The 10,991-nt window shown below is 33.0% G+C and overlaps 1 protein-coding gene across 5 annotated transcripts in view; it reads left to right on the top strand.

Annotated features, from left to right (window-relative positions):
- Positions 1 to 239: 239 nt before the first annotated feature.
- The window catches only part of tncb (tenascin Cb), a 232,461-nt gene continuing 221,709 nt past the window's right edge, over positions 240 to 10,991 (top strand). For all 5 annotated transcript variants that reach the window (XR_009821700.1, XR_009821701.1, XM_062025419.1 and 2 more), the window contains exon 1: positions 240 to 265. The gene's annotated coding sequence lies outside the window, so the exon portion shown is untranslated. The remainder of the gene's footprint in view (positions 266 to 10,991) is intronic.

Genomic DNA, 10,991 nt, shown 5'->3' with positions numbered 1-10,991 from the left:
TGCCGGCAAAACGCTGAGGAAACTCCCAATTCTTCTTTTATCCGCCATGATACGGGCCGGCAGCAGATAGGCACTGAAAGAATGCACAATGGCCACTAAGGACAATAGCATGAGGGGGGGGGCTGAGGGTGGGATGTGATTTGGGGCAGGGGGCGGGAAGGGTGGGGAGGGGAACCACCCCTCCCCGGACACCCTGACCAGGCGGGCGTAGAAGGTGTCCCTGCTGGCATCTGCTGGAGCTCACATTGGACATCTCTTCAACAAGGTAAACATCTCCCTGCTTCTTTTCCACTCCGAGAAAGTGCGGTGAAACATTTGTGGTGTTCAGTTCCGAATCTTTTGCCACGTGAAGATATTTGCTTCTTCAAGCTCCTGCTTGCTCCGAAAGAGACACAATTGTCCATTTTCAGTGCTTTTGCTCTGAAATGTCTTTGTTTTTGTTTTTTACAAAATGTGCTTCCGCCGAGCTTTTATAATTCAGGAACACCATCCCTACCGTCAAGTATGGGTGTCATAATTCATTTTCGAATGAACCGCGATTTCCTATTTGTACCGATTCTTAACCCGGCAGACACAAGACATTGAAACAACGTTGATTATTACCAAATAGTTGTATTTGTAAATTAAGACTATGTTTATGTCCAACGTTGGATCCACATTACACAGCAGTTGCTTTTGTTCACTTCCTGTTCTCAATTTATTCACAATATACTCCATAAGTAATAACAATGAAAATAAACAAATAAATAATAATCGGTGAAGTAAGTTGTATTCTAGATTATCTAGAAAATGAATGGATGAATGAAATAAATTCAGAATGTTTATGTGTTGTACGTGTGTATTGGTTGGGAAATGACCAAAATTCAATGTTCAATGTCACAACCTGACATTGAAAAAACGTCATTAAAAAGTATTTTGTTTCAATGTTGTATTTGTGCTGTAGAATATTGGTTGGGAAATGACCAAATTTCAATGGTCAAATCAACATCACAACCTGGCATTGATTAAACGTTGTCAAAAAGCATGTTGTTTCAGCGCTGTATTTGTGTTGTAGAATATTGGTTGGGAAATTGCCAAATTTCAATGGTCAAATCCACATCTCAACCTGACGTCGATTAAACGTTGTTACAAAGTATGTTGTTTCAACGTTGTATTTGTGTTGTAGAATATTGGTTGGAATGCAATGGTCAAATCAACATCAGAATCTGACATTGAATAAACGTTAAAAAAGTATGTCGCTTGAACGTTGTATTTGTGTTGTAGAATACTGGTTGAAAAATGACCAAATTTCAATGGTAAAATCAACGTAACAACCTGACATTAAATAAACGTCATTCAAAAGTATGTTGTTTCAACGTTGTGTTTATCTTGTAGAATATTGGTTGGAATGCAATGGTCAAATCAACGTCAGAATCTGACATTGAATAAACGTTAAAAAGTATGTTGTTTTAACGTTGTATTTGTGTTGTAAAATATTGGTTAAGAAATGACAACATTTCAATGGTCAAATCAACATCACAACCTGACATCGATTAAACGTTGTTACAAAGTATGTTGTTTCAACGTTGTATTTGTGTTGTAGAATATTGGTTGGGAAATGACCAAATTTCAATGTTCAAATCAACGTCACAATCTGACTGATTAAACGTTGTCAAAAAGTATGTTCTTTCAACATTGTGTTTGTGTTGTAGAATATTGGTTGGAATGCAATGGTCAAATCAACGTCAGAACCTGACATTGAATAAACGTCGTTAAAAAGTATGTTGCTTCAACGTTGTACGTTTGTATTTGTGTCATAGAATATTGGTTAGGAAATAACCAAATTTCAATGGTCAAAATCAACCTCACAACCTGACTGATTAATTGTTACAAAGTATGTTCTTTCAATGTTGTATTTGTGATGTAGAATATATATATATATATATATATATATATATATATATATATATATATATATATATATATATATATATATATATATATATATAATTTTTTTTTTTAATTTTTTTTTTTTTTTTTAATTTTTTTTTTTGCGTTGAGTTTGAGTTTGAGTTTATTTCGAACATGCATGCATACAACATGATACATCACACATGCATGCATACAACATGACACACAATTTCCAGTTTCTCTATTCAACATGTTCAAAGAGGAGTAGGAAGTAGCAGAGCTTATTTAATCCTACCCATTTTGCTTTACATAGCAGTAGCTAACACTTTTGTTCACTTCCTGTTCTCAATTTATTCACAGTATACTTCATAAGTAATAACAATCAAAATAAATAAATAAATAAATAAATAAATATTAATCTGTGAAGTAAGTTATTTTCTAGATTATCTAGAAAATGAATGGATGGAAAAAATTAATTCAGAATGTTTATGTGTTGTATTTGTGTGCATTGGTTGGGAAATTACCAAAATCCAATGTTCAATGTCACAACCTGACATTGATTAAACGTTGTCAAAAAGAATGTTGTTTCAACGTTCTATTCGTATTGTAAAATATTGGTTGGGAATTGCCAAAATTCAAAGGTCAAATCAACATCACAACCTGACATTGAATCAACGTTGTCACAAAGTATGTTGTTTCAACGTTATATTTGTGTTGTAGAATATTGGTTGAAAAATGACCAAATTTCAATGATCCTATCAACGTCACAACCTGACATTGAATAAACGTTGTTAAAAAGTATATTGCTTCAACGTTGTGTTTGTGTTGTAGAATATTGGTTGGAATGCAAAGGTCAAATCAACGTCAGAACCTGACATTGAATAAACGTTGTTAAAAAGTATGTTGCTTCAACATTGTGTTTGTGTTGTACAAACCCCGTTTCCATATGAGTTGGGAAATTGTGTTAGATGTAAATATAAATGGAATACAAAGATTTGCAAATCCTTTTCAACCCATATTCAATTGAATGCACTACAAAGACAAGATATTTGATGTTCAAACTCATAAACTTGTTTTTTTTTTGCAAATAATAATTAACTTAGAATTTCATGGCTGCAACACGTGCCAAAGTAGTTGGGAAAGGGCATGTTCACCACTGTGTTACATGGCCTTTCCTTTTAACAACACTCAGTAAACATTTGGGAACTGAGGAAACTAATTGTTGAAGCTTTGAAAGTGGAATTCTTTCCCATTCTTCTTTTATGTAGAGCTTCAGTCGTTCAACAGTCCGGGGGCTTTGCTGTCGTATTTTACGCTTCATAATGCACCACACATTTTCAATGGGAGACAGGTCTGGACTGCAGGCGGTCCAGTCTAGTACCCGCACTCTTTTTTTACGAAGCCACGCTGTTGTAACACGTGGCTTGGCATTGTCTTGCTGAAATAAGACGGCGCTTAGATGGCAGCATTTGTTGCTCCAAAACCTGTATGTACCTTTCAGCATTAATGGTGCCTTCACAGATGTGTAAGTTACCCATGCCTTGGGCACTAATACACCCCCATACCATCACAGATGCTGGCTTTTCAACTTTGTGTCGATAACAGTCTGGATGGTTCGCTTCCCTTTTGGTCCGGAGGACACGACGTCAAATATTTCCAAAAACAATTTGAAACGTGGACTCGTCAGACCACAGAACACTTTTCCACTTTGCATGAGTCCATCATAGATGAGCTCAGGCCCAGAGAAGCCGGCGGCGTTTCTGGGTGTTGTTGATAAATGGCTTTCGCTTTGCATAGGAGAGTTTTAACTTGCACTTACAGATGTAGCGACCAACTGTATTTAGTGACAGTGGTTTTCTGAAGTGTTCCTGAGCCCATGTGGTGATATCCTTTAGAGATAGATGTCGGTTTTTGATACAGTGCCGTCTGAGGGATCAAAGGTCACGGTCATTCAATGTTGGTTTCCGGCCATGCCGCTTACGTGGAGTGATTTCTCCAGATTCTCTGAACCTTTTGATGATATTATGGACCGTAGATGTTGAAATCCCTAAATTTCTTGCAATTGCACTTTGAGAAATGTTGTTCTTAAACTGTTTGACTATTTGCTCACGCAGTTGTGGACAAAGGGGTGTACCTCGCCCCATCCTTTCTTATGAAAGACTGAGCATTTTTTGGGAAGCTGTTTTTATACCCAATGATGGCACCCACCTGTTCCCAATTAGCCTGCACACCTGTGGGATGTTCCAAATAAGTGTTTGATGAGCATTCCTCAACTTTATCAGTATTTATTGCCACCTTTCCCAACTTCTTTGTCACGTGTTGCTGGCATCAAATTCGAAAGTTAATGATTATTTGCACAAAAAAAAAAGTTTATCAGTTTGAACATCAAATATGTTGTCTTTGTAGCATATTCAACTGAATATGGGTTGAAAATGATTTGCAAATCATTGTATTCCGTTTATGTTTACATCTAACACAATTTCCCAACTCATATGGAAACGGGGTTTGTAGAATATGGTTGAAAAATGACCAAATTTCAATGTCAAATCATCGTCAGAAGCTGACATTGATTGAACGTTGTTAAAAAGCATGCTGTTTCAAAGTTGAATTCATGTTGTAGATTATTGGTTGGAAAATAACTAAATTTCAATGGTCAAATCAACGTCATAACCTGACATTGAATAAGTGTCAGTAAAAATTATGTTTCAATGTTATATTTGTGTTGTAGAATATTGGTTGAAAAATGACCAAAATTCAATGGTCAAATCAACGTCACATCCTGACATTGATTAAACGTTGTCAAAAAGCACGTTGTTTCAACGTTATGTTTGAGTTATAGAATATTGGTTGGGAAATGACCAAATTTCAACGGTCAAATCAAAGTCAGAACCCAACATTGAATAAACATTGTCAAAAAAGTATGTTGTTTCAACGTTGTATTTGTGTTGTAGAATATTGGTTGGGAAATGACCACATTTCCGTCCTATGATGAAGCCCAACAATCTGGTATCGATTTTTCAGTATCGATCCACACGTCACAAATTTCCAATTTTTTATTTTTTTTTCTTCATGACAAAATGTTCAAAAAAGGAGTAGGAGGAAGCAGAGTTTATTCCAGCCTACCCCTTGTCATATATCGTAGCTGTTGTAAACACGTTTATTTGAACTCTCACCATAGTGATAAATAAACACATAAGTAAAAGTATATAATTGTTAAATACATAAAAAAAAGTTCTAAAAAATTAATAGTCAAGTAATTTATGCGTGTCATTATGAGATGAAAGTTTTTTAATAAGGTTGAAGATGTTTATCGAGATTTTTCTACTTTGTAAACAGTTTATTAAAGTAGTACCTACTTTTTCCCTACACTTTGAACCCTGTCGGGGCTTATGAGACGTTGCAGCTAATTTATGTATTTTTCTTCGCTGACGGCTATAAGAAAAAAATTAATAATATTTTTTTATTTAGAAACACAATTAAATACGCAGAAAATGTGTTTTATTGTTTGTGCAATGGCGCCATCTATTGGACGCCTTCACCCACTACAGGTGCTGCAGTGTCCTTCGTTTTACGGGTAATGCTTTTTTCTTCTTTTTTTATTTGTATTTATTTATTTATTTATTTTCAACCGTGGCGCCGTTCGGTCTCCTAGCTATCCATAGCGTTTTCGCTCATATCGATTCTTCACTCATCACTAACTCGATTCAGAATTTTCTAAAAAAGATGACAAATAAATTTAAACATTTTTTGATTTGTTTTTCTAAGAATTAATGTATAGGCCATCTTTATATAGCCAGGATGAGTTTTTTCTAACCTGTAACCTGCTTTGTAAAAGTTTCATGATAATTATTGTACCAAATAACACGTTGCGAGAATCGGTTTAAATGGAGAATCGATTCTGAATCGAATCGTTAGAGGTGTGAACATTAGGGCACCTGACGATTATACTCGATTCTGATTCTTTTAGGGTCCAAAAAGTCCTAAGAACTTTAGACAGGGCTATTTTCAAACAGTCAATACGCTGGTGTGTGTGTGTGTGTTCTTGTATTTCTGCCCATGAGACATCAACAAGGAAAAGTAGCTTCCATATGAGGAGGTCTGAACAAGTTAGGACATAAGTCATGGTCCCAATACGGAAAACCATTGCATCTAATAGAGAATGTCTCATTTGCACCCCTGGTGGTGAAATCTCTCAAAATGAGGGTGGTCCCAAAAAGGAGGGATTTTTCTAATTGACTTTGTGTCGGTTTTAAAAGTGCTCCCCCTCTGGTCAACATATTAAATAACAAGTGTATGTAAAAATGTGAAGTGCTCCCCCTCTGGCCAACATATGTAATAACACATGTGTGTAAGAAATTGAAAGGCGCCCTCTTTGGCCAGAATCAATCAATTAAAAAATCCAATAAATATGTATATAGAGACATACTGTCATAACTTGAAGTAAATAAGGAAGATTAAAAAACAATTACAAACAAAACATTTTAAATGAAAAAAATTCACTCAAAGCAGTCTTTTTCTCACAATGTGTCAACTTTTTTCTCACAATGTTGGGAACAATTTCTCATATTCTTTCTGTTTCTGTAATATTGCAATATTTTCTCGTAAAATTATTACTTTTTTATGTAAAATAATTCCTTTTTAATGCAAAATGGTGACATTTGTCATCTAAAATTCTGACTTTAATCACAATATTGCCAATTGTTTTGTTGTTCTTGTAAAATAGTGACATTTTTTTTACATTTGACATTGTGTTATTTTAATATTGCCAACATTTTTAGGTTTTCTTATAAAATTGTGACTTTTATTAAGTAAAATTACGACTCTTCGTAAAATTGCCCAAATGTTCAGCTTTTCTTGTGAAATTCCAACTTTTATCATATTATTACACAAATGTTCAGTTTTTCTGGTAAAATGTTGACTTGCGTTGAGTAAAATGACAACTTTTATTATACTACTGCCAAAATGTTAAGTTTTTCTTGTGAAATTGTGACCTTTTTCTTGTAAAAATTCCAACTAATTTTTCACAACAAGCTTTTTATATTTGCATAGTATGTATATATTATTAATGTTGTAAATACTAATCTTTATGTATCTAGAAAGGGTGGTCCTAAAGAGGTAGGCATTTTTCGGAGGTCTCAAGAAGGTAACAAATACACGAATGTGTGCGCTTGTGTGTTTGTTCTTGTATTTCTACCCTTCTTGAGACATCAACAAGGAAATGTAGCTTCCATATGAGGAGGTGTGAACAAGTTAAGACATAAATCATGGTCCGAATAAAGAAAACCATTGCATCTAATAGAGAATGTCTCATTTGTACCCCTGGTGGTGAAATCCATCAAAATTAGGGTGGTCCCAAAAAGGAGGGATTTTTCAAATTGACTGTGTGTCGGTTTTAAAAGTGCTCACCCTCTGGTCAACGTATGAAATAACAAGTGTGTGTAAAAATTTGATGTGCTCCCCCTCTGGCCAACGTATGTAATAACAAGTGTGTGTAAACATTTGAAATGCGCCCCTTTGGCCAGAATTAATAAAAAATAAATAAAAAATAAAAAATATGTAAATAGAGATATACTGTAATGTAATAATGTAATTACTTGAAGTAAATGAAGATTAAAAACCAATTACAAACAAAGAAATTTTTTTTTTTAAATGATTCACTATAAGCAGTCTTTTTCTCACAATGTGTCGACTTTTTTCTTATAAAATTGGGAACAATCTCATATTCTTTGTTTCTGTAATATTGCAATATTTTCTCATTAAATTATTACTTTTTAATGTAAAATGGTGACATTTGTCATATAAAATTCTGACTTTAATCACAATATTGCCAATTTTGTTGTTGTTCTTGTAAAATTGCGTGTGTGTGTGTGTGCGTGCGTGCGTGCGTGTGCTTATAAACTTTATTTATAAATTGTGTCATGCTGAAGCTTAGAGTTGTGCAAAGTGCAAACATTTAAATTTTTATAATTAATTAATATACAATTACAAATAAAACAAAAAGTGGAATAAAAGAGCAAAAACTTAACAAAAAAAGTGGAGGCTTTTTGGAAAACCGAGACCATTAGCCATATATTTATTTTTTAAATTTAACTCTCATTGTTCAAAAAATAAAATAATAATAAAAAACAATGGTGTTATGAATTATTGACCTGTTTAATGCTTCAATTACTTCACATCAAATATGAATTATGAAATATTGACCTTTCCAAGACTCCAATTACTGCACATCAAATATTCCACTTAGAATTATTTTTGGGGGAATATATTGCCTTTTTTTTTATTTTATTTTTTGGCATTTTTTTTAAGTAAAATATAGTAATTTTTAGGTAAAATATAGCACATTTTAGGTAAAATATAGCACATTTCTTGGTAAAAAAAAAAATAGCACATTTTGGGGTAAAATATAGCAAATTTTGTGGTAAAATATACCAAATTTGTGGGTAAAATATAGCAAATTTTGTGGTAAAATATACCAAATTTGTGGGTAAAATATAGCAAATATTCCACTTTGAAACAAATTTTTTGGGAAAAAAAAATTGCATAATTTGTGTTTATGCAATAGAAAATATGGTTTTCTTTGACAAAAAGGGCTTAAAAAAACAACTTTAAGTCAACAGATGGATTTGAAGTTGATGTATGGATATTTTAGCGTTAAAAAAAAAAGGACTTATTTGTAACACCTTATTGACAGAGACCATTTTGGGTCCCCGGGACCTTTAGTGTTCACCAACATTGAGGGGAGCCCTGATGGTTACAATAAATATTGTACTGGTTTTGAAAATGAAAAAGATCCTGGAGGGAGGGGAAAGTGTGGAGGGGAAAGACTTTCTACTTTTCCAAATTCAGTCGTGTGGTCCGTGGAGAAAAAGATGGCCTCCATGGAGGTGTGAAAGGTCGCAATATGTAATATTGATGCGGGTATGTTGACTTGTCAACACTTTGTCCCTCTACGCAGTGAAGCTGACAAAGCTCAAGGCCAGTCGGGGACTTTGTAGTCCAGGCCAAGTCTCTGGGAACTTGTGGTGGACACCGAGCAGCGCAAACTTTTTTTTTGCTCCAAAGACTTTGATGGCCCACACCTAATGAGGGACAGTGTGGGGGTGCAGGACGAGGACCACGGGGAGTACAGGCATGTCCCGAGTGCCACTTGGGGCCATTTGTAAACAGCACATTCTAAAAATAGTATCGAACAAAAATAACATTAAAAAAAAGTGGAATAAAAGAGCAAACAGGTGAAATGTGAGGAGAAAAAGTTGCAAGTTGACTCTAATATCACAAAGTTAACATGCAGGCTGCTCTTTGTCATTGCTCAAAAAATAATAAGGAATCAAAATTGACGTTATGAATTATTGACCTTTCCAAGACTCCAATTACTACACATCAAATATTCAACTTTGACATATTTTGGGGGGAATATATTGCCTTTTTTTTTTTTTTTTTTAGCTTTTTTAGGTAAAATATAGCAAAATAAATTTAGGTAAAATATAGCAAATTTTTAGGTAAAATACAGCACATTTTAGGTAAAAACATAGCAAATTTTTGGTAAAATATAACACATTTTTGGGTAAAATGTAGCAAATTTTGAGGTAAAATATAGCAATTTTTTAATGTAAAATATAGCATATTTTGGCAGGAAATATAGCACATTTTTTTGGTAAGATATAGCATGTTTCTAGGTAAAGTATAGCACATTTTTGGGGGAAATATAGCACATTCTTTAGGTAAAATATATCATATTTTGGGAAGAAAATATTGCACATTTTGAAGGGAAATTATTGCACCTTTTTAAGGAAGATATTGAATTCTTTAGCGCATTTCTTTAGATAAAGTACATTTTAGAAGGGTAATTATTGCATATTTTTAGGGAAGACCATGCATTTTTTAGCTAATTTCTTTAGGTAAAATACAGCACATTTTTAGCTTTTTTTAGGTAAAATATAGCAAAATAAATTTAGGTAAAATAGCAGATTTCTAAGTAAAATACAGCACATTTTTAGGTAAAACATAGCTAATTTTTTGGTAAAATATAGAAAATTTTGGGGTAAAATATAGCAAATTTTGGGGTAAAATATAGCAACTTTTTAATGTAAAATATAGCATATTTAAGGGAAAAATATTGCATATTTTGGCAGGAAATATAGCACATTTTTTGGTAAGATACAGCATATTTCTAGGTAAAGTATAGCACATTTTGGGGGAAATATAGCACATTCTTTAGGTAAAATATAGCATATTTTGGGAAGAAAATATTGCATATCTTGAAGGGAAATTATTGCATATTTTTAGGGAAGATATTGAATCTTTTTAGCACATTTCTTTTGGTAAAAGACAGCACATTTTTAGATAAAATATAGCACATTTTTATGTCAAATATAACACACTTTTAGGCAAATCGGCACATTTTTTGGTAAAATATAGCACATGTTTCAATACAATATAGCATATTTTTAGGTAAAGTTTAGCACATTTTGGGGAGAAATATAGCATATTTTTAGGTCAAATTTACCATATTTTTTAGGTAAAATATAGTACATTTTTACATAAAATACAGCATATTTCTAGGTAAAGTATAGCACATTTTGAGGGAAAATTTTTGTATATATTGGGGTGAAATTATAGCATATTTTTAGGCAAGATATTGAATCTTTTTAGCACATTTCTTTAGGTAAAATGCAGCACATTTTTAGATAAAATATAGCACATGTTTCGATACAATATAGCATATTGTTAGGTAAAATATAGCGCATTTTGGGGGGATGTATAGCATATTTAGGTTAAATATACCATATTTTTTTAGGTAAAACATAGCAAATTTTTACATAAAATATAGCATATTTTTGGGTAAAATATAGAATATTTTGGGGGAAAATAGCATATTTTGGGAAGAAAATATTGCATTATTTGAGGGAAATTTATTGCATATTTTTAGGGAATATATTGAATCTTTTTAGCACATTTCTTTAGGGACAATGCAGCACATTTTTAGATAAAATATAGCACATTTTAATGTAAAATATAGCACACTTTTAGGTAAAAACAGCACATTTTTTTGGTAAAATGTAGCACATGTTTCGATACAATACCACACCTAGAGTGTGTGA

Source organism: Entelurus aequoreus, linkage group LG17, assembly GCF_033978785.1.
Source record: "Entelurus aequoreus isolate RoL-2023_Sb linkage group LG17, RoL_Eaeq_v1.1, whole genome shotgun sequence".
NCBI lineage: Eukaryota > Metazoa > Chordata > Actinopteri > Syngnathiformes > Syngnathidae > Entelurus > Entelurus aequoreus.
Note: the sequence above shows the minus strand (reverse complement) of the source record. Positions and strands in the feature narration are given on the sequence as shown.